General features: G+C 44.3%; 1 protein-coding gene across 1 annotated transcript in view; it reads right to left on the reverse strand.

Moving 5' to 3' along the window:
- Positions 1–25,070, reverse strand: part of FAT3 (FAT atypical cadherin 3) — a 688,930-nt gene that overhangs the window by 288,387 nt on the left and 375,473 nt on the right. The gene's annotated exons all lie outside the window — the stretch shown is intronic.

The following is a 25,070-nucleotide window of genomic DNA, read 5'->3' on the forward strand; positions in this document are numbered from 1 at the left end:
TTGGATTCAGTAACTCAGTAAAAAGAGGTCCCATGAAATACTTCCTTTTAACATAACTGCTGAAGTCCACTTCACAGTTGTATTTTATTTTGTTAATTTTAATTGCTGGAAAATTCCTTTAGGAATTAACTGTCAATGGATGAAGATTAATATATATGAAATAGACAGCAAGGTCCTACTGTATAGCACAGGGAACTATATTCAGTATCTTGTAATGACCTATAATGGGAAAAATCTGAAAAATAATGTGTGCATGTGTGTGTGTGTACTTGTATAATTGAATTTGCTATACACTAGAAACTCACACAACACTGTAAATAAACTATACTTCCCTGTCGGCTCAGACAGTAAAGAATCTGCCTGCAACGCAGGAGACCTGGGGTTGGGAAGATCCCCTGGAGAAGGGAATGACAAGCCACTCCAGTATTCTTGCCTGGAGAATTCCATGGACAGAGGAGCCTTGCGGGCTACTGTCCATGGGGTCGCAAAGAGTCAGACACGACTGAGCGAGGAACACACATGTTCCAATTAAAACAGTAATAGAAAAAGAACCAACTGCCAGTGGTGCAGCAGTCAGATGAGAGGCTCCCCGTCCATTTGGAATCGCAGGTGTTAGTGTTCCCAGGGGAGTCTCAAGCGTCACCCTCCTGTTTCCGGGTGAGTAGCACACTCAGGTGCAGAGAGGCCTGGCTCAGTCCTCATCTACTGCTGCCGCTACTTAGTGCTCCCCAGAGCTGGCTCCTCTTCCTTCTGGGCACAGCTGGACTAGGCTGCCTGCGCCCCTGGCAGCTGGGCATGGCTAGTCAGCAGAGTGTGAGGAGATGGGCTGTAAGTCCCTTTGAGACTGGCCCGAGAATAACTTTCTGTGCCCTGGTGTCATGCTTTTCCCCCTCTGCTGGCTCACTGCACTCAACATTAAGGCTGGACAGTAAGTTCCTACCTTTCCCCTTATCCTTTCAGAATAAGTTACACAAGCAACCTGTCCCTGAAGGATATATTTTCAATACCCCTCAAATTCCTCCTTAACTACAGATGAAAGATAAAATCTGGCTAGGCAAACTATTATATATAGGATGGATAACCAAAAAGGTCCCAGAGTATATAGCACAGGGAATGATATTCAACGTGTGCCAAGTCACTTCAGTCGTGCCTGACTGTTTGTGACCCTAGGGACTGTAGCCCGCCAGGCTCCTCTGTCCATGGGATTCTCCAGGCAAGAACACTGGAGTGGGTTGCCATGCCCTCCTCTGTGGGATCTTTCTGACATAGGGACTGAACTGATGTTTCTTATGTCTCCTGCATTGGCAGGTGCATTCTTTACCACTAGGATGGATAACCAACAAGGCCCTGCTGTATAGCACAGGGAACTATATTCAATATCCTGTGATAAATCACAATGGAAAAGAATATGAAAAAGGATATATACACGTGTAACTGAATCACTCTGCTGTACAGTGGCAATTAAGACAACACTGTATATCAACTATACTTCAATAAAATTAAAAAAAATAAAATCTGGATAAATTAATCCATCAAGTATTATCTGTTTCCCTGCCAAATTAACATCTTGATCAGTTAAATCATCAAACACAAATGTTTTACCCAGACTCCTCTCAAGCTTGAGGTTCTTAGTTCACTGCTTTTACTACATTCATAACTCAATCCCTTTCTCAGCCTTTTTAGCAGGATGTTGCCAACAGGCAATGTCATAAAATTTGCATCAAATGAGGCAGAGAAGGTGTTTCAGAACAGAGTGCTAAAAAGGAAAAGATAAGCTTGGAGCGCAAGCAATTTTTGAGGTGAAACAAAGAGAAGACCCACTTTGAGAAATCTGCCTCTCTCACCCAGAGAAAATGTCAGCATCCTCAGAAGAGCTCGGCTCTTCAGGCAGAAGTGGAGTGGTTCTCAAGGTGGCCAGTGGAGAAGAAAGAGAAGGCAAGGACCACAGCGGGTCAGCGAGGCAACCACGTGCGCATAGCTCGTTTCCCTGCCAGAGTTTGAAGCTGCGATCAGGAAATGAGAACACAAAGTTCCGGCTTGATTGATCTCTGGTTATTCCCTTAATTTTTAGGGGTTCAGTGACCAGCAACTGAGGTGACACCATTTCCTCCACAGTTAAGTGGAGGAAGGTCATAGAAACCCTAGAAGAACTCTCCTGGGGCTTCTCTGAGAACCATGTCCATTGCTATCACTAGTGTTCCCCAGCTTGAGTATTTATCTTCTCTTTCTTTTTATTAATTAGAAAGAGAAACCTTACTGTCAGTAGAACCAGAAAAACATAACTACAGCTGGTACTAGTTACATTTTTAAAAATCTGTTATTTTTACTGGAGTTTCTCTTCCGTACTTGACAACATCACACTGAGAGATGCATCTGGACAAGCATTCGTCTCTGGCACAGCAGAGATGGCGTGAGGTCAGAAGGCTGGGGCTGTGGCTTTCAAACCAAACACCAGCATGCATCTGTGGGAGGTTCTCAAGGAAACAATTTATTTTTGAGGCAAACAGAGACTCTTCTAACCTCTCCTGTCTCACAGTATTAAAACAATTTTGATTGTAGAACATAATTGGATAAAAATGTCTGAACAAACTCTTGGGAAGTCTGAGCAGAAATCAGCAAGCAACTGTCTCGGATGACAAATGGGACAGATACGACTCCTTGCTGAGGGTTTTCAGGACACAGATTTCAGACCAACACATGACCAAATAATAAAACTGTTCCTTCTTCATCCAATCTAACACTGCAAACACAATCCCAAACAAATAACCAATCCACTCTGGTTGGGAATGAAGATGGATGCAGATGGGGATGAAAGACTAACAGAGGAAGAGGAATTCATAAAAGCACTCAGATGGCAAACAGATAAATAATCTAATATTTGCATATTTTATGTAAGGAAGATGTTTTCCTGAAGGATCGGAAGTTAAGTTAATGATCAAAATTCTGGGAGGAAAGTATATATCAAATGTATTATATATTTCATGTTCTCATTGATAAGCTAGAATGGTAATTTTTATTCTTTAAAGAAATATAAAATTTCTCTTAAAAAGTGTATTGCGTGTGTTGTGTGTGTGCAGGGTGGGATAGGAAAGACACATTTGCCAAGTGCAGATAATATGTTTTATCTCTGCTAACTCAGTTCACAGAAGAATAAAAAGTAAATTTAAAGAAGATTTGAGAGTTGGGTTAAGAAATGGCACATCATAATCCATCACACATTCATTTCGCAGACATTGATTAGAGTCTCTTGCATAGTAGGCAGCAGAAGGAGAACTAATGCTACAGGCTATGTCATTACATTCATGCAGCTTACAGTCTGATGGGAGGGTCAGATATGGGAAAATAGCTTGTTATTACTTAAAGGGAACAGATTAAAAGTGCTAAACTACTCAGTCTACACACTAACACTACAGGAGCACTGAGGAGTGAGTGAATTGATCATTGTGAAGAGGAAACAAAGAGAAGAATACAGTGGGGCTTTGTAGGATGAGTAGGAGTTTGCCACACAGGGAAGGGACACGCCACTTAGTGCAGACGCATGGAGATGAGAACCAGCATGTACACCAGAAAACACAAGCCCAGACATGGTGCGAGGTGTGTTAGGGGTTGGGAACCGGGCCAAGGTGCAGGATTAACAGGAGAGAGGCAGAGAAGGCCAAATTGTAATAGTTCCCGGGACAGTTCTTGATACTGTGAGAAGCAGGGCTTTGGGCTTTGGTAACAGAGAGCCAACGGTGAGTTTAGAATCTCCAAGTCATAGGAGCTTATCTGTTTTTGAACCACAACCAGGAGGCTGGACTGGGGAAGGGGAAGAAAAAGACTCAGCTGACATTGGATGACAATGAGTAAGAGGAAATGGATTCACGCAGCAGGAGTGAGAGTCTATCAGGGCGATGAGTGGTGGTGTGTGGGAAGGGAGAGATGGAGCACTTAGGATGGTCAGATGCCTGTTTTTAAAGTTTGACCTAATGAGTGGGTGAATGTACTGTTTCTCATAAATAGTAATGAGTTTCGATTGGTCGAACTTCTGGACACGCTGGATACCTACTGTAAGTGAGAAATCCCAATAGAGCAGTGAGCACTTAGGTCCCCAGCTCAGGAGACAGGGCGGGGCAGTATCTCTGGGAGCCCGTCAGCATCCACCCTCCTCCTGAACTGTAGGTCTGCCACTCTATGCAGTGACTTCCTTCAGCTCCCCACTGCCACAGAATCAGGTACAGACTCCTTACTCCAGCTTTCAGAGACCTCTGTCTCAGCCTCTCTTTCCAGCCTTCTCTCTCAACCTAGGTGCTCAAGCCAAGAAAACCACCCCTCCGTTTCCTGAACACACCCTCAGGTGCTTGTGTTTCCCCAGCGTCGGGCTCCCCTCCTGCTCACACTCACTGCATTGGTTGAAATCAGACCCATTTCAGGTTTCAACCCAAACCCTGTCTTGGTACTCCTCCATGATAAACAGTCTCCTCTCTTCCTTGGGGCTCCTGGAACCTGCAGTTCACACCTCTGATGCATGTCTTGCCTCCTCTAGCCTGACCCGTCACTGTCTCCCTAAGGCACTCCCCCACACTGGACTGGAGTTTATCCGAGCAGGGTCATCCCCACAGGATGTGCTACATCAAGGCGTGCAGGCTCCTCGGGCTTCGAGCTCAGACGTCCTTTGCTCTGCTCCTGGGAATGCAGTCTTGCTATCACATCGGAAGCTAAAAGCTTCAGGGCTGATCGCTCGGGCCCCAGCGGGGAATAGAGAATTCAGGATGATGTGATGAAACATGACAAATGACTTAGCGGACTGACAAAATTACAAAGATTAGACCTTCCTTCTTTCCTGGTGTTCATCCGACTTCTGTACTTGTCATGACCCTTTCCTGCCATGCCTGAGCATGAAGACTTCTGTGTGAGGACCCCAAAAAGAGGGAAAATGTGTTTTCTGTGAAAATTTAAGTGTGAGGTTTTCACATTTATGTACCCATTAGATATTTTGAAAAGAAAAAAAAAAAAAAAAAAAGATTATTGGCACTTGTGTGAAAGCAGAAGCACGTGTGACCCGATGGTGGCTAAATTCAGGCTGTGACCTCAGCTGTCAACAGTTCAAGGTCCTTCCAGGAAAACATAACTTGACCTCTAATTATCAAGGAACTATTCTAGAAAGGAATCAGGTTAATGAGGGGTGGACCTCACAGTAGAGACAGGTTCTTCTTCTTTGTAAATTCTCTCATCACCCAAGAGTTAGAGGTGCAGAAGCAAGCAAAAGATGCTTCCCGCTCCCCAAAAGCTGCCTCTCATTTCTGCTCTTTGCAAGGCTGCTCCTGATAATGGCTCCCTGGCATAAGGTACCCTGTTCTCACTTCATATTAGCTGACAAGATACTAGCAAAGGAGATTCTCGGTGCCAAGAGGAAAGATTATGTCCTTAGATCCTGCTCATAAAATATAGCTCCCTCTATGTTTAGACCAGTCAATGTTAGTTGATATTAATAGTATCCCAATAATTATAGTAACAGTAATAATAATATTGATGTAGAGGTAGAAGAAACACAGATCATCTGCTTGGCTACCGAGGAAGCCACTTTTTTTGGTATAATAACCACCCACATTCACGGATATGTAAGGCATGAATCTTACATCTGCCCGAAGAGCTTCTGTCTGTCAAATAAAATACAAAGATTCTTTGTGTCTCTCTATCTTATAATTCCTTTCTCACAGTCTCTGCCTGGACTCTATAAATAGCCGGTGCTTATTTTAGTAAAAAATTAGATGCAGATTTATTGATCATTTCCAAAACGCGTCTATTTCCTCCCCAGTTCTTTCTGAAGCACTCACTTTTTCAATTTCTAAAGACAAATGAGTTGTCCCCCCAACATGAATTTCTTGCCTCTTCCAAACAGATCAGTGGAGATGGGAACATTTATTGATGAGAGTGGACATGTGTCAACATGCTGTAAAAGTAGAGAGAAGAAAAGACACCCTTGCTTCTGAGGAGCACTGCCAACCACACTCTAATGCCCATCCATTATGCCTCAGAATCACATATGAAACTGTCTGCATGACTCTAGGGGGTCCTTGGAGGCAGGATGTGGACCTTGCAATTAAATTCACTTTCAGACTTTGCCCAATGGTAACAGCATCTCCCATTCAGAACTGCAGGGCAGTTTCAGATACATCATGGACCACAGCCAGGGTTCAAAAGACCACACACTTTTCTGTCCCCTCAATGTGACCACATATCAAGTTTATCTTATGGATATTTTTTGCATACCCTTGACTCAGATGTCAAGAAGGACTTATGATGAAGCTGAATTGCAAAGAGATCAAACCAATCAATCCGAAAGGAAATCAATCCTGAACACTCATTGGAAGGACTGATGCTGAAGCTCCAATACTTTGGCCACCTGATGTGAGCTAACTCATTAGAGAAGACCCTGAAGCTGGAAAAGATGAAGGCAGGAAGAGAAGGGGACAACAGAGGATGAGATGGTTGGATGGCATCACCAGACTCAATGGACATGAGTTTGAGTAAGCTCGAGAAGTTGGTGATGGACAGGGAGGCCTGGCGTGCTGCAGTCCATGGGATCGAAAAGAGTCGGACACGACTGAGCCACTGAACTGAAGTGATCAAATATTTAAAAAAATGAAGTGCCTAGACTAGTGTGTGTGTGTGTGTGTGTGTGTAGGCAGCAAAACAGAGTAATGTAATATTTTTTTAAAGATTTACTTTTACTAGGTCTGTTGATTCTCCTCTCTTTGCCATGGGACCTAAATATTGAAGAAGCCCCACCGTGAAGACAGCTGTTGCTGTTTAACACATAATCTAGAACAAGATATATTTTATGTGCTTATGATTTTGGAGAAAAATTTAGGTGAAAGCTACATGATGAAAACCTTTCAGCCCATGAGGTTGGTGGCAGGCTGAAGCTGTTGTTTACCTTTGTCCCAAAGCCCTGAAAGCCAGAGCAAGGAAACGAGAGCTCCAGGTTAAGAGCACAGTTCAAACCACTGCACGAGACCCAGGCTGCTCATCCCCTGCTTTCCTCTTAGCATAACGCTCACTCTCAACGATAATTACCATCGCTCTCACAGAGGAGCTGCTGTGAGCAGACAGCTCTCGACCAGGCTGGAAACAAGATTTCATTGGCCGGCAGCAGGCCGTGTGGGGCGCGCAGGATCGCTCTCTGCTGCGGGGCTGAGCATCACTTTGGGTCTTAGTGGACAGGCCTCTGCTTGGAAACTCCGAATGACAAGGCTGTCACATCATCCAGGCCCTGCTGGCGTCTGCCACCCCTCCCCACCACCACCACTTGAGAAGATGTCAAAGAAAATGAAATGCTCTTGAGATCTTTATTCAGTCCAGACTCTAACGTTAATGAGGAAATCATCTCTTTCATGAGTTTAAAGAAACCGTTATAAACCCTGCTTCCCTGATTCCCAGCTGCTGCTGCTGCTGCTGCTGCTACTAAGTTGCTTCAGTCGTGTCCAACACTGTGCGACCCCATAGACTGCAGCCTACCAGGCTTCTCCGTCCATGGGATCCTCCAGGCAAGAACACTGGAGTGGGTTGCCATTTCCTTCTCTAGATTCCCAGCACAAATGTTCATATATTTCAAATCGATTTATTCTTAGGTTAGATGCTAAAGTACTGTGTGTTACCACCTAAGTGTGGAGTTTAAAATATAAAACACAAGAGTGAATATAACAAAATAAAAACAAACTCCCAGGCACAGAGAACAAATTAGTGGTTTACCAGAGGGGAGAGGGAAGGGGGAGGGACAAGACAGGAGCAGGGAGTAAGAAGTACAAACTAGCCTGTATGAAATGAATCAGTCACGAAGATACACAGTACAGGGAACATCGGCAATAATTTATAATAACTTTAAATGGAGTACAATCTATAAAAGTTTTGAATTAGTTTGTTGTACACCTGAAACTACTATAATACTGTAAACCAACTGTACCTCAATAAAAAAGATATACTGTTTTTATGTTAAAAAAAATACAATACAATAAAATAAGTAAGCTACAGTGATACATTGTACAGCACAGGGAATACTGCCAATATTTTATAATAACTTTAAATGGAGTATAATCTATACAAATTTTTTTTTAAATCACTCTGTTATATACCTGAAACTAACATAATACTGTAAATCAAATATATTTCAATTTTTTAAACCACTTTGAAATAAATAAATAACAAGAAATCCAATGAGTCATGTGGGGTCTTTATTATATTTTACTCATACTGATGTGGAGCACACTACAGTTTATTAGACAGTGGGAAAAAATCCTAAGTGGTACGCATAGCATCTGAACCACCAGGGAAGCCCCCACTGCTACACTAAACCTTCCTTAATTCTCTTTTCATGTTTTCCATATGATACCTGGAAAATACAACCATATTCTCAATAGGTGGCTCTGAGAGGCTCAGTAAAGAGCTCTAAACTTGGCTGCTGCTCTTTTTATTTTTTTTGTTTTCCAAGCACCTTCACAACATTCCTCAAGGAGTCACTATGTAAGAGCAGAATCTGTATATATAAGGTCGGTGCCCACATGAACCGGGCTGCAGTCCGAGTGCTCTGAGACGCCCCCAGCAGGCGCTCCATGGCCCCACTCAGCTGCCCCTGAAGGCCTCCTCCTCTCTGCCAGTCATCAGCCATCACTCACGTTTCGGAAACAAGGCCATCTACTACCATCAGCTTCACACCTTTTTTATTTTCCTTTTAGGCTCCAGGCTTTACAATAGGGAGTCCAGCCGAGGTAGCAGCCCTCCTAAGATATTATTTCTCTAGGATGGTTCTACACTTGACTATCTTTCCTCTCAGAACTTCTCATTGGCAAAATCAGGGTGATGATGAGGAAACTGAGGGAAACTGTAAGATAGTATCTGTGAGCATTCTTAGAAGCAGAAAGTGACAGGAGAACGCTTCACTGATGTGGGCACAACTTTATAACAGATGGGAGTGCATCCGGTGCCTAGTGGCTCAGTCATGTCCAGCTCTTTTCGACCCCATGGACTGCAGCCCTCCAGCATCCTCTGTCCATGGGATTCTCCAGGAAAGAATACTGGAGTGGGTTGTCATTCCTTCTCCAGGGGATCTTCCCGACCCAGGGATTGAACCTGCATCTTCTGTGTCTCCTGTACTGCAGGCAGATTCTTTACCCACTGAGCCATCAGGGAAGCCCATAACAGATGGGCTGGAAGATAGTTTTCCTTTCTGCACTAACAATGTCACTCTCATTTGGTAGTAGAAACTTCAGTGTTCAACACAATTGTGTTAACTGAGAACTTGTGTTATTACATTCCCTAGGCTCCGTCCTCCAGTAAGGATGAACAGCAGAAATAGCATGGAGTTGGGAGACAGGCTATCTTGGATTTACATCTGAGCTCTGCTGGGTGATCTTGGGCAAGCAAATTCACCTCTGTGAATTTTAGTATTCCCAACTGTAAAACAGGGCAGGGAGAGCTAGCCAGACTTCCCTCAGTATTATATTGTATCAGCATGCTTAGGTATTTTAGGTTCTTTTCTCTTCCATAAACTCTTTAGTTTGATATATAGCATGAGAATGCTGCTGCTAAGTCGCTTCAGTCGTGTCCGACTCTGTGCGACCCCATAGACAGTAGCCCACCAGGCTCCCCTGTCCCTGGGATTCTCCAGGCAAGAACACTGGAGTGGGTTGCCATTTCCTTCTCCAATGCAGAAGGGTGAAAAGTGAAAGTGAAATTGCTCAGTCGTGTCTGACTCTTTGCGACCCCATGGACTGCAGCCCACCAGGCTCTTCCGTCCATGGGATTTTCCCGACAAGAGTACTGGAGTGGGTCCCCAGTGCCTTCTCCGTAGCATGAGAATACAGTTCTCCATCTTCAAACAGGAGCTTCAGTTGGATGGTGAGGGTTTGATGGACTGCAAGGGGGAAAGGAGTGATGACCACACTGATGATGACAGTGAAGACAATGGCCAAGATCATGAGGATAAGAACTACTTTTTAGACACTTTAACCATAAAGTGTTAGATGCTCAGTCATGTCTAACTCTTGGTGACCCTATGGATTGTAGTCCACCAGGATCCTCTGTCCATGGAATTCTCCAGGCAAGAATACTGGAGTGGGTAGACATTCCCTACTCCAGAGGATCTTCCTGACTCAGGGATTGAACCTGAGTCTCCTGCATTCCCATCAGATTCCTTAGCATCTGAGCCACCGAGGAAGCCCCTTAACCAGAAGGCATTTACAATTCATTCAACAAGCTGTAGGCTAAGCTGGAGCAAGCTAAGCCAGCTGTCTCTGCAAAAGGGCATTTATCTATTCAGAAAATCCAATGGGTTCTTGAAGAGCTATAAACATATCTACTTGCAGAGAAGAACTTGACAAAACAGGTGGCATGATAACTTTACAAGGACTAACAATGCTCAGGTTTGTGTTTCAAGTAATCACTGAGTCAACAGCCTCTGGGAAGGTGGCAAGGCAGAGTGGCAAGATCAGTGGACCGGAGCTTTGCAAAACTGGATGAGCTCAGAGCAAGCCAGAGATTCTTCAGTCCAGCTTCTTCCGCCATGCTGCCAATGGGTGCCAGGCAAGTCCTTCTGCTCTGCCCCCTATTTCTGATTAAGACCCTGCTTCTTCCCAAGACCCACATGGGGAATGATTGTGAATCTAGCCCCATGCCGCCCCATGCACCAGCAAGCATCCTCATGTGACTACTGACCACATGAAACGTGGCCAGTGCAAATGAGGGTCTAACTTTTAAATTTCACTTAGTTTTAAATAAATCAAATTAAAATTTAGAAACTGATGGTATTGTTGGAAAACTTTTAAATAGGTTTAGAACCACCTGGATATATGAATCTATCTTTTCAACTGTAAATTTTACTGTAAATCTAAATACAGATGAATTTCTGATGCAAACAGCATTCAAACCGAGATGTGCCATTAGTATACAAGGCACATTGGATTTTGAAGATTTGGTGTGAAAAATAATATAATATCTTTTTAGTATTTTTACATTCATTACATATCAAAATTATGTTTTGTACATAGCAACTTAAATATACCATTAACCTTAGTTTTCTGTTTATTTTTACCTTTTTAATGTGGCTAGTAGAAAAATTTAAATTGTATGTGTATGTTATATTATATTTTTATTTAACAGCACTGACCTACAGAAGTGGACATAAAATTTCCGATATTACTGACTGCTAAAAATGCTCTGAAAATATTATATCCTTTGAAATGGATTTGTTGGGTCTAACAGGGCATGGGCTTTGGAGCCTAGAGCTGAATTTGAGGGCTTCTCAGGTGGCTCAGTGGTAAAGAATCTGCCTACCAATGCAGGAGACTCGGGAGACAGGGCTTCCATCCCTGGGTCAAGAAGATTCCCTGGAGGAGGAAATGGCAACCCACTCCAGTATTCTTGCCTGGAGAATTCCATGGACAGAGGAGCCTGGTGGGCTATATAGTCCATAGGGTCGCAAAGAGTCAGACACGACCTAAGGACTGACTAGGCACACACAAGCTAAATTTGAATCTGGCTTCTACTAGTTTATAACAGACATCATCAGCCTCTTATTGCTGTCTGAGGTCTCCCTGAACCCTGATGCAGTATTCGAAAATATTTGCTTTCTCTTTTATCTGTACGTCCTCTGAAAATTTGATAAATATGCCTTCTACTATTTGGTTGAATGACAAAATGTTGTGGAATTCATCTGGGAAGGCTTCAAAGAAAACGTGTGAATTCCACTGCACACTCCAGCTTTCCGCCATCATTTACAGCGGTGAAGACCGCCTTACACAGCCCAAAGAGGGGGCCCTCTGAACTCTACACGTCGATCTCACCAAGAACCTGGCTAACTCAGACTCTAGGGCTATACCATTTCCTTTCTGCGTGTCCACAGTGCAAATAAAAATCAAATGGTTCCTTCTGCCATGAGAATTATTAACCAAGAAACGTTAAATGCATATCTTTACCCTTTCATGATTATTTTTATTGAGCAAAATTTGCTCACTCTAAGTTCATTGGGCACATGACTGGATGCATTGCAGGAGACACACTTTGTGGACCACCAACCACTCAGTGTAACAGGGGATCAGCCTAATCCCTGTTCTGGGGATGGGGGTGAGTCCTTGGTGATGCCAGTAAGAAAACAGACATGATTTATACAAAGAGATCTGGCAAATGCTTAGCAGAGTGACTTTCCAGGGGAAATAGACTCTTGATTCACTCCCATCCTCTTCTCTCCTAGGGCAGTCTTCTCTAGCCTAATTCCTGATGGTCATCCAATTTTATTTTGTGCCACAGGTATTCCCCACCTCTCCCTGTCCTGTATATTCACACATGCAGGAATCTGTGAGGTAGGTGTTTGGGGGAGAAAATCTGCTAAAATGAGCAGCAGAGGAGGGGGCAGAGAAATAAACAGGAAAAGACAGAGCTCCAAGGGGCACATCTGAGTTGATGTGTTTCAGTTCCTCCATTTATAAAATGGGATCCAGGCCGATAAAGTCTTCCACCCAGGGATGCTATATTAATTGGCTAATTAATGACTATAACTACCCTTAAAAATTCCAAGAAAGCCATTAATGCTAAGTATTTGCTAGTTTTTTTTTTTTTTTTTTAACACAGAAACCTTTTAAAGTAATTAGCAAAACTAACACTGTGAATTAGAAAGTAAATTTAAACTTGGGAATCTATTACTGGGATGGCAAAAAAAAAAAGCTGAAGTAATGGTGGTCTAAGCCATCTTAATGGGAATTTTATGTCGATGTGTGGTGGTTTTGTTGTGTCATTACATCAAGAAGATGGGCTATCTGTGAAGAGGAGGTAGCTTGGGTTATAAAAATAAATATGCTGCAAAAATGCATGCATGCAGGTGCGAAGAATAAAGTAGAAAATAAGGCATCTATATACTGGACACTGATGCACCTAGCCCAAGGCAACTAATCACTTTAGAGCCCCCAGGTCACTAGACCAGAGCTATAGGGTGGATTTTAAGGGAACAAAGCAAATTCATCATAGCTGGCTATCTATATTTTACAGTGGAAATGAACAGAACTTTAAAAACCAAATCCCATCTTCACATCACTGAACATTATATAATTTTGCTTCTATACCCAAGATGACCAAACACTCATAGTTTCCCAGAAGGAACATTTGTCAAAGGAGCAGAGGCAATGGTTTGAATCAAATATGAGGCAAAGGAACCCAATCCCAGGACTCATAAACCCCAAATCCAGAGGTCCGTGAGTCTTGGCCAGTGTTCAGAAGAGATTTCAAGCATTTCACAGGCTGGGCACAGCCTGGAGTCTGAGTTAGCCAAGTTCTGGGCGAGCACTATGAAATCGACATGCAGAGCACAGAGAGCCTCTTCCACGGGACTTCGGAGGAGCTGTCTTTACTGTTTCAATGCTGGGACTTCACTGCCACCCCTAAGGGCAGTGATGAACAGGGTGGGATGCATTCAGTGCATCTAGAAGCTTAGATTAGGTTAGAGTGACTCACTCATTTATTCTTTCATTCACCCATTCAATATATATGCTGCTGCTAAGTCACTTCAGTTGTGTCTGACTCTGTGTGACCCCATAGACAGCAGCCCACCAGGCTTCCCCATCCCTGGGATTCTCCAGGCAAGAACACTGGAGTGGGTTGCCATTTCCTTCTCCAATGCATGAAAGTGAAAAGTGAAAGTGAAGTCGCTCAATATATATGCAATGAGGACTAAATGCAAGGTATACTGCTGGACAATGTGAGGTTACAAAGCTGAACCTGACACAGAACTACTCTCAAGGAGCTTACTGTCAAACTTCACAAATCAACCAAAGCCAGCATGCATGCTAAGTCTCTTCAGTCATGAAGAGACTCATGAAGAGTCTCTTCACTCTTTGCAACCTCATGGACTGTAGCCCACCAGGCCCCTCTGTCCATGGGATTCTCCAGGCAAAAATACTGGAGTGGGTTGTCCTGCCCTCCTCCAGGGGATCTTCCCAACCCAGGGATCGAACCCTCGTCTCTTAAGTCTCCTGCATTGGCAGGTGGGTTCTTAGAGCCATCTGGGAAGCCCATACAACCTACAGAAATAAATATATTTGCACTCAGCATAAAGCGTGGTACCTGTGGGCAGTTAAAGGAAGCTGAATAGCTGTGCACAAGACAGAGAGGTGTGAACACCAGGTTCAAAGCACACACTCTGGCAGGTCCGAGTAAGGGGAGAGCACTTCCCCTGAGGAACGCTGGTGGAGGGCTGTAGTGAGAGCTGATCCTGTGTGGTCTGAAGCAGACTGATGGCAGGAGACACGTGTGTACGGAGAAGAAACAACAGCGATAACAAACATTCATGAATGCTTATTTTGCCAAGAAGCTTATATAACTGTTTCATTTTGTCCTGACAACAAACCTGTGTGCAGAGAAAGGAACAAATACAAAAGAATGAAGCAGTATATCCATAGACACGAAGTGACAGAGCCAGTACCCTTCATGCACCTGCTACTCATTCAGTGGCTACAAAGCGCCAGAAGGTGTGCTCGGTGCTGGGCATATAGAGCTTTACCAAAATGATACTGTTGCTGCCCTCCCAGTGGGTTGGAATTCTGAAGGAAATGTATACAACATTCCCCTCATTAATTTATTTCCTGAATGTCCAGAGGGGAAGACAGAGGGGATGACATGTAAAGTCCCTTAAGTAAGCAGATTTCTGCCAACATTGACCGAGATAGAGAGCCAAACCAATTTGCAAACACGACACAAGAAAATAAGGGAACAATAGTTTAAAATGGAGTCATTTAGTAATTTATAAGCACATTTTAAGACTAAATATCAGAAGGCTTAGAAATACTGCAACATCCCCATGAGGCTTCCAGACAGCTTTGAGAAGTGGTGGGCAATGTGTGGAGGAGTCCTTTTTCTAGAACCACGAGATGCCTTGTAGAGGCAGCATAAATAATCTAATCTATTGAAAAATTTTTTAAAAAGGAAAGTGAATGTATTTAAAATTCACTGAGGAATTAATGCTAATTAGAGCCATACTTTGGCAGCCAAGAACAGAAGATGTAATTTGTTAGGTTCACAGTAGGAAGGTATAACAAGGAACTGGACTTTCCAAGTACAATTTATGGAACAGTGAACAACGCAGTGACTTAAGACTGATTGTGAACCAGACTCCATTGCTTCTGAATACTGCTTGAGCGACCAACTGTGTTAGTTAAGAGAGTTCTGGATGCTCCCCAACACACTTATATTGAATACATTTTTGGGAAGCAGAGATTGGGTTTTGACAGTGTTTATTGGGTACTAATACACACAAAGCATCTTATTGGCTGGAAGGTGGGCTGCAGAGAAGATTCAGGTCTCCCATTTCCAAGGAACTTATCTATCAGCTTAGAGTGGGGTTCAGGAAGTCTGATATACCCAATTTGTAACACCACAGGAGATGAGGGGCGCTGGGATGGTAGAAAGAGCCACTGGGACACAGAAGTGGTTTCAGTAAATTCTGGCTTAGGGGTTAAAATAGGATTCATAGAGGAGGAACATTTTAGTTGGTTATTGAAAGATGCACACACACACATACTTTATGACAAGTAGAGAAGGGGATTTTAAGCAGACTGTGAGCCCAAATGCAAAGGAAATGAGGCAGAAGCCAGAGTCAGAGACATGGTAATACTTCAGGGAGCATCTCCCCAACTTCCATATTTAAATGGAAGATACAAAATCGTTACAGTAATATACACAGATACAAAAGGATGACTATCATTCCCTAGCAGAGTGCCTCCAGACTCTTTTGTCCCTCTGTTTCTGAGGAGCAGTTAAAGCAAAGGGAAACATTCAAGCGATGAAGGCAGCCTTCTGGGTAACTGGGAGAGACAGGAGAAGCATGGCATTCACGGCTCTTTATCCTGGGTAAGCTAGTGGTATTCTGATTTTAATCAAAGCTTCATTTGCAGCTCTGAGGAACACAGGGCCCGTTTTATTAGAAAATGTGGGCCAGAGTTTTACATAAGTTTATCTCTTCAAACTTGGTAAATTCTTAAAAGCAAAATCAGTTTGATGGCTTTAAAAACAGTATTAGAATTAAATATTTTAAAATTATGTTAATTTCAATATCTGACCTCCTTAACTCGACATGCACACATCTGGATAGGGCTTACAGCTTTGATGAGAACCAAGCCCCTTTCGGGCTGGATTGGAGGGCCTTGCTGGCAGTGGCAAACAGTGAGAAGTGGTCACTGGAGCACCAGTCTTAGGAGCAGAGCTTTGGGGTCAGGCTGTCCAGGTTTCACCAAGGATGAACTGCGGCATGTTGATAGGGTTAGTTCAGTCCAGTTCAGTTGCTCAACTGTGTCCAACTCTTTGTGACCCCATGGACTGCAGCACGCCAGGCTTCCCTGTCCTTCATCATCTCCTGGAGCTTGCTCAAACTCATGTCCATCAATTGGTGATACCATCCAACCATCTCATCCTCTGCTGTCCCTTCTCCTCCCGCCTTCAATCTTTCCCAGCAGCAGGTTTTTTTCTAATGAGTCGGCTCTTTTCATCAGGTGGCCAAAGTATTGGAGTTTCAGCATCAGCGCTTCCAATAAGTATTCAGGACTGATTTCCTTTAGGATTGACTGGTTTGATCTCCTTGAAGTCCAAGTGACTCTCAGGAGTCTTCTCCAATACCATAGTTCAAAAGCATCAATTCTTTGGCCTTCAGCTTTCTTTATAGTCCAACTCTCACATACATACATGATTACTGGAAAAAACATAGCTTTGACTAGATGGATCTTTGTTGGCAAAGTAATGTCTCTGCTTTTTAATATGCTGTCTAGGTTGGTCATAACTTTTCTTCCAGGGAGCAAGTGTCTTTTAATTTCATGGCTGCAGTCACCATCTGCAGTGATTTTGGAGCCCAAGAAAATAAAGTCTGTCACTGTTTCCAGAGGGTTAGAAACACTGCATTTTAATGCATATGTAAAAGGAATCATAACAGCATCTCCCTCCTAAGATTGCTGGTGTGACTACAGTAAGGCTATGTGTTAGACAATATCAGGGCATGCATGAGTAAGTCCCTAACATTCAAAGTGCTTATAGTCCAGACAGGAAGACAGAGAATTAAAATGAATATACTATGTAAATTATCAAGTCCATTTCCATTTCTTTAAGCCAAAGCATCACTTAGATGTTAACATTCAAAATCGTAGAAATTTTGGAGTTGGCTAAGACTTGACAAGCACAGCTTTGACGTTGCCTAAGGGAAACAAAGGCTGACCTGTTACACGCTCATTCCCCCACACAATCCAGAGGAGGTGAGAAGACTGGGAGGAAAAACTGGGAAACCTGGAAGTGCACAGTGGAGCAGCCACTCTCCTGGCAGGGGCCTCTGCTCTCATCATTGGCTCTATTTCCAGAAACTGAGTGTGCACCTCCTGACTCTGATTAACCAAGGTAGAACTCTATGGAAAGGGGCCACGCCACTGTATTCTGAGAATTAAAAAGTAGATCTTAATTCATATTAAAAGACTTTACTGTGACTCTATTGTTTTCATTGTTGAGTTGCTAAGTTCAGTCTGACTCTTTTGCAACCTCATGGACTATAGCCCATCAGGCTCCTCTTCCATGGGATTTCCCTGGGAAGAATACTGGAGTGAGTTGCCATTTCCTTCTCCAGGGGAACCTCCGACCCAGGGATCGAACCTGTGTCTCTTACACTGTTAGGCAGGTTCTTTGCCACTGAGCCATGAGGGACACCCAACTAAGACTATCAGTTCAGTTCAGTTCAGTCACTCAGTTGTGTCCGACTCTTTGCAACTGACCCCGTGAACTGCAGCACACCAGGCCTCCCTGTCCATCACCAACTCCCAGAGTTTACTCAAACTCATGTCCATCGAGTTGGTGATGCCATCCAGCCATCCCATCCTCTGTTGTCCCCTTCTCCTCCTGCCCCCAATCCCTCCCAGCATCAGGGTCTTTTCCAATGAGTCAACTCTTCGCATCAGGTGGCCAAAGTATTAGAGTTTCAGCTTTAGCATCAGTCCTTCCAATGAACACCCAGGACTGATCTCCTTTAGAATGGACTGGTTAGATCTCCTTGCAGTCCAAGGGACTGTCAAGAGTCTTCTCTAACACCACAGTTCAAAAGCATAAAAACTGAGACTATAGCCTAAAGCAATGCACAGTCTTAGATTGGATTAGAAGTTCCAGCAGATCTTCTTTACTCCATATTGGCTTATACAGAAGGAAAGCCTGTTTCACCTGTCTCTGAAGCTGGGTGTGTCGACCGAGCCCAGGAGTCCTCTAGGGAGGACTCATCCTGCAGCACCAAGACTGCTGCCCTGACGTTCCTTAGCCCAGCTGGCTTCACAGTTCTGTGTTCCGTGCACACATCTGTCTCCCTCCACTGAACAGTAAGCTGGTTGAGTGAGGTCTACAACTGCTCAGGTATTCTCCCTACAGTGTGTGTCTCTTTTGAGAACAGCAGCCATTTAATAGGGTTTCCCAGATGGCGCTAGAGGTAAAGAACTTGCCTGCCAATGCAGAAGACATGAGACGCAGGTTTGATCCCTGAGTTGGGAAGATCCCCTGGAGGAGGGCGTGGCAACCCACTTCAGTATTCTTGCCTGGAGAATCCCATGGACAGAGGAGCCTGGCAGAATACAGTCCATGGGGTCAAACAGGATGATGGAACTACAGGAGACGGTCAGGGTTGCCAGCCGTACTTTGCTTCTCAAATGAGGCCCCTAAGCCAAAGGAGGCCAGTCTCTTTCGACAACCAAAACCAACATTATGAGTTGGGTTGTTTATATTAAAGTTCACCAGTGTGTGTGTGCATGCTAAGTTGCTTCAGTTGTGTCCAGCTATTTGCAACCTCATGGACTGTAGCCCCCCAGGCTCCTCTGTACATGGGATTCTCCAGGCAAGAATACTGGAGTTAGGTTGCCATGCCCTCCTCCAAAGGATCTTCCTAACCCTGGGATCAAACCTGAGGCTCCTATGGCTCCTACATTGCAGGTGTATTCTTTTACCACTGAGCCACCTGGAAGCCCAAAGTTCAACGGAAGTAATGCTTATTGCAGAGAGAGAGAGAGAGAGAGAGTTGGATTACTGATGAGACAAAGGTGCCTAGCACTCCTAGCTGGGAGAGGGAAATGGCAACCCACTCCAATATTCTTGCCTGGAGAGTCCTGTGGACAGAGGAGCCTGGTGGGCTGCTGTCCATGGGGTCGCACAGGGTTGGACACGACTGAAGAGACTTACCAAGGATACATGCATTGGAGAAGGAAACGGCAAACCCTCCAGTATTCTTGCCTGGAGAATCCCAGGGATGGGGGAGCCTGGTGGGCTGCCGTCTATGGGGTCACACAGAGTCGGACACGACTGAAGTGATTTAGCAGCAGCAGCAGCACTCCTAGCTAACTAGGTATCCCTCACTGAAAGGTTATGATGTTCATCCTGCTTACCTAAATTCTGTATGTGAAATATCATTGAATTCTCACAATAGCCCTTTGAAGCAATTATTTTTGTATTAACCTCATTTCACATGTGAGGGACATGGGGTGTGGAGAGGGTAAATAATGTCCCCCAGGGCTGAAAAGAGCTCAATCCTAGGAATGATGGTGTCTGGTACCAGCGAGTGAAACTCAACTGTGATCTCATCTTTTGCTAACTGCACTGAGTGATTTCATTTGGGTACCTTAAACTTGGCCGTGGTGGGAGTATTCAGTTCAGTTCAGTTGTTCAGTCGTGTCCCACTCTTTGTGACCCCATGGACTGCAGCACGCGAGGGCTCCCTGTCCTTCACCAACTCCCGGAGCTTGCTCAAACTCATGTCCACCGAGTCAGTGATGCCATCCAACCATCTAATCCTCTGTAGTCCCCTTCTCCTCCTGCCTTTGGTGGGAGTATTAACACCATGGAAATCAGCAAGCACTATAAATCAGGTCTTTAGGTATGTGTGTGTTTGAGTGTGTGACAGCTAATTCTTACCAGCAGCACATCCGCCATCTAGGGCTGTCTGATTTCAAAGTCTCTGTGCTAATGAACCACTACCCCTATGTAATCAACAATCAATAGTACATGGACCTGACCATGACTGCATGTTGGCATGACAAGGGCTGGGGGCAATGCTGAGTGCAAACAGAAGGACCGAAGTATGGGGGGAGACTAGAAAAGGAACACAGAGTATTAAAATCTCCCAGGAAGTTCCCCCACACAGTAGATGAACACTGTAGCTGGAAGACCCAAGCCACTAGAAAGCTATGTTCTTGTAAAGCAGGAGGAGTAGTTCATAAGTTTCTGCCACAGGCTGGAACAAATCTCTCTCAAGACCATACAGTGCTCCTTGTCTGATTCCTAGCTGGCTTCTGACACCTGGAGAGCAGAGCTAATACTGGCACTCCGGTTGCTGAAGGATATATGCTCAGCGGTGATGACAGAAAATGACTCTCTGGGCTCTCGGTGGGCCTGCTCACTCCTTCTCTCACGCTTGACCCTCCTAGGGGTTCTGATGAAAGCGCTCATCTCCACACAAAGGTAAGCACTCAGCAGTCTCCTCGAAAGGACCTGACTTCCTCTTCACTTATCTGCTCTAGAAAAAAAGTGACAAGGTAGAAAGCAAAAGGCAAGAAAGGAAAAGGTCATATACACTTTGGTGCAAAGTGGGTGTTCAATCAGTGCTTGATGAACAAAGAAGAAAAGGTAATGAGAAAAGAAACTATTATTTTAATTTGATCTGTAACTATCTCATATCTAGATCTCTGATATGAAAACTTATCTAAAACAGACTGACCTGGCTTCATGGGGATACAAGGTCCATTTTCCTTCATCTGGTATCATTTGTACCACATGGCAAATCTGTGAAGCCCTCTGAGATCAGAGTCTGAACAACAAGACACTCAGCTGAGATGCTGATGCCTGCTCTGTAGCTTTGTGGGGGATCTTTCCAAAATATGTGGGATGGATGCCCAGACTTGATACTTGTTGGCAACATGACAAGGAGATAGGCCCTCAACAACAGGTACAGGAAAAGGGGAGCGGAGAAAGCAAACAGCTAATTCCAGAAGAGTTCTTGAGCTCTGCATGCAACTCAGGTGTAGCCTCTGGCTCCGTCAGGTCAGTCTTCCCAAGGATGGCTGGGAGGCATTTGCAGATAAAGCACAAGCAATTTCTTTAAATCATAAACCCTCAGACAAGCATCAGAGGCTGATTTTTATGGTACTCTCTAGAGTCTTGCTTGCTATAAAACACCATCCTAAGGTATCAGTAGCTGTGGACTTCCATTTTGAGGTTCATAACTCTCTACAAGTTAATGGAAATCAATAGACCCAGTGATCCTATATTCTTCATAATTAGTGAGAAATGCCGGTCTTCATCACAATCCAGGGTGAGACCTGTTTCATCACGTGCCCAGACACTGTTCCACACACTAGTTATGAAAGACAAATATCACCTTTTATGCCTTGCTGGGCAGGTACACGAAGCTGAATTAGAAAGATGAATAGATGGAAAGGGACTCAGAACGGGACTAAAGAGAGCAAGGATGGGAGACAGAAGGAAAGGGGTCACCCAGGGGTATCTGCAGCAGTCCTGGGTGACCCCCGTGGCCCTGGGTGACCCCCGTGGCCCTGGGTGACCCCTGTGGCCCTGGGTGACCCCCGTGGTCCTGTGATGTCTTTCAACTGTGCAGTCGTCACAGGCCACACTTAAATGTGCATCTTCATGCCTGCTATTGGTCCCTGGTCAAAAGTATGTCTCCAACCGATTGTAGGATCCTGGTTCTGGAAAACAATTTTGAAGACAGCCTGTGTTTTGGGGTAGGTCCCCCAGGAAGCTAATTGAATAATGAATACTCACTGGAAGGACTGATGCTGAAACTCCAGTACTTTGGGCGGAAAACACCTTGATGATGGGAAAGACTGAAGGCAAAAGGAGAAGAGGACAGCAGAGATGAAATGGTTGGATGGCATCACTGATTTAAAGGACTCTGAACTTGGGCAAACTCCGGGAGATGGTGAGGGACAGGGAGGCCTGGTGTGCTGCCGTCCGTGGGGTGGCAGAGTCGGACTCGACTGAGCAACTGAACAACAATTCCTAGGAAACAGACTGAGATGAAGATCTGTGTGTGGACAGTTTACTGGGGGGCCTCTTGGGATCAACACTCACAGGGCTGTAACAGGAGTAGATCAGGCAGACCGAGGAACAGACGTGCAGCAAAAGACGTGCAGTGGATCCAGAGAACGCTCTGGAGGCAGGATGACCCTGCAGAGCTGTTTGACCTTGAGGGGAGTGGGTCTTGGCATATCCCTGGAGTCAAACTGTTCGGGAGAGCCAGATGGCTCTCTTCAGCTAAGACCATTCCCAGAGATGGAATCAGCTGAGGGCCATCAGCCGCCAGCACTCCCAGAAGCAGAAGGGCTGGGGTCCTGGCCCTGAGGGGCCTGCAGAGCAACCACAGCATCCACTAGAGTGAAGGGCAACCAAGGAGGCCAAGCACGCACGACACTGTCAAAGTGTCCGGTATGGTTTTCAGTGGTGTCAATGACTGTAGTCACCCTTCAAGTTCTGTCTTCATGTCCCTTCTTTGCAGAAAGCCTCATTTCTCCCAACAAAAATAGGGCAATGTGATTCATCTGCTATCTGCTCTACAACCCAGAAAGAACGTTACTATTTTCCTACCCCACTCACCCCTCCACTCATCAGAACAGACATGGCAGACCAAGCCATCAGAATGAAGACAAACACGCCTTCTCACCCTCCAGTATCCCTGGCGTCTTGACCACTTTCCTCTTCCTGGGACATTACCAGGTGAATTTTTACTGAAATCTCCATTCAGGCTATTCTAACCATAGGAGAAGAGGATTTTTTATATCCAGGTGTACCAGTGAAATGGGTCTAAGTAGACTTTTTATGAAGGGCTTCCCTGGTGACTCAGGTGGTAAAGAATCTACCTGCAATGCAGGAGACTGGATTCAATCCCTGGATTGAGACAATCCCCTGGGGAAGAGAATGACTACCTACTCTAGTATTCTTGCCTGGAGAATTCCCCAGACAGGGCGACTGTACAGCATGGGAAATAAGCACATTATCAACTCATTTAGTGATTTCCTGCTCTGTACATTTGACATTTATTAAAAAACTCTGCTCATGCTGGAGCAGTCTATTTGCCCCATCAAACATGAGACAGATGTCTACAATTTCCTGTGTTCCTTGTTTAGAAAGCCAGAAAAATTAAGATCCAGAGATATGATAAAGGTAATACAACTTATTTGATAGGCTGCTGGTTGGTGATAAACCAAACTGCTGTCCCTCCAATTCTACTCCGCACTTGGCTGAAACTACAAAATGTTATCTTATTGGTCCTGATACCTCCCAGACCTCCCAGCAGAGGCTGCTGCTCAGCTCAGGGGAATGAAAAATGTTATAAGAATTCTGAGTTACTCTCTGAATGAGGAAATAATTTAGAAGAAAAACTCCATGTGAAAATTCAACTCCTTGATAAATGCACACACAGTATCAGTTTGAAATGCTTTGTCATGTTGATGTCAGACTTTTCCAATTTTCCAGCTGAGACTGGCCTCTTTACTCTAGCATCCAAGGACTCAATCGGGTGATCACAACTCACCTTGTTCATCTTATTTCTAGCAATTATCTCATCTGAAGCCCATTCTTCAAGTTTATTGTTTTTCTTGACATCTTCCTGTACCTGGATCCTAAACTAAATGATGTATTCTCTTTAAATAAGGATCTATGTTATTTATTATGATTTCTATAACTTTTTCTAACTCTAACAATTTACATTGTTAAGCTCTTTTTTGCTTAATTTATTTTGTGGACACAGAGGTATATTAAAGCAAGGTGTCATACAAAGAACAGAAAGATAATTAGAATACGAGGACCAAAGAAAAGGAGACAGTGCAAAAACGCCAGTGGACGGCTGAACACAACTGCCAGAGGTGCACTTACGGGTCGGACTCTCCAGAAGCCAGTAAAACAAAGAGAACAGGAATTGTCCTAGTTCTCATCAGAAAGAAGAAAGCAGAACAAGTCTAATAAAGCCTCTTTTTAGCACAATTCTGAGAGAGAGTTCTCAGCAAGGAATTCTGTAAGGAGAGGTAGCAGTCAGTATTTCACAGAAAATGACTCAAAAATATATATACATTGCTTCCAATGGTGTCTTTCCAAAAATGGTGTTGGTTATGTCCTGTTATCTCTAATTCACTGTAAAGGGAAAGTGAAAGTGAAGTCACTCAGTCGTGTCCAATTCTTTTCGACCCCATGGACTGTAGCCCACCAGGCTCCTCCATCCATGGGATTCTCCAGGCAAGAATAGTGGAGTGGGTTGCCATTTCCTTCTCCAGGGGATCTTCCCGACCCAGGGATTGAACCCAGGTCTCCCGCATTGCAGGCAGACGCTTTAACCTCTGAGCCACCAGGGAAGCCCACAATTCACTGTAAACAGCTTCTAAATAAAGAAATGCTATTACTGTTGATGATCCTGGTTCTACACCCATGTTTTAGCAAAAGTTCTTTCTTTGAGAATACCTTCCTTCAACATTTTCAGCTTTTGAAACCTTCTCCTTTAGTTCAGGCTCAGGTTAAAACTCACTCATGTGCTATGCACCTGTGGTCAGTCCAAAGGAGGCAAGACTACACAATGTTGGAAAGAGTCTCTTCAACAAATGGTGCCAGGAAAATTGTACAGCTACATGTGAAAAAATGAAATTAGATCATTCTCAACACTACACACAAAACTAAACTCAAAATGGATTAAGGGCCTAAATGTGAGACTGGACACTACAAAACTCCTAGAGGAAAACATAGGCTGAACACTCAGAACACTCTACCAGATTCAGATTTCTGGTAATAGCCTGTCCTGCCACCAGCCCTCATGAAAAGAAGACAGATCAGATCAGTTGCTCAGTCGTGTCCAACTCTTTGCGACCCCATGAATCGCAGCACGCCAGGCCTCCCTGTCCATCACCAACTCCCAGAGTTCACTGAGACTCACATCCATCGAGTCAGTGATGCCATCCAGCCATCTCATCCTCTGTTGTCCCCTTCTCCTCCTGCCCCCAATTCCTCCCAGCGTCAGAGTCTTTCCTAATGAGTCAACTCTTCGCATG

This window comes from Bubalus bubalis, chromosome 5 (genome assembly GCF_019923935.1).
Source record: "Bubalus bubalis isolate 160015118507 breed Murrah chromosome 5, NDDB_SH_1, whole genome shotgun sequence".
NCBI lineage: Eukaryota > Metazoa > Chordata > Mammalia > Artiodactyla > Bovidae > Bubalus > Bubalus bubalis.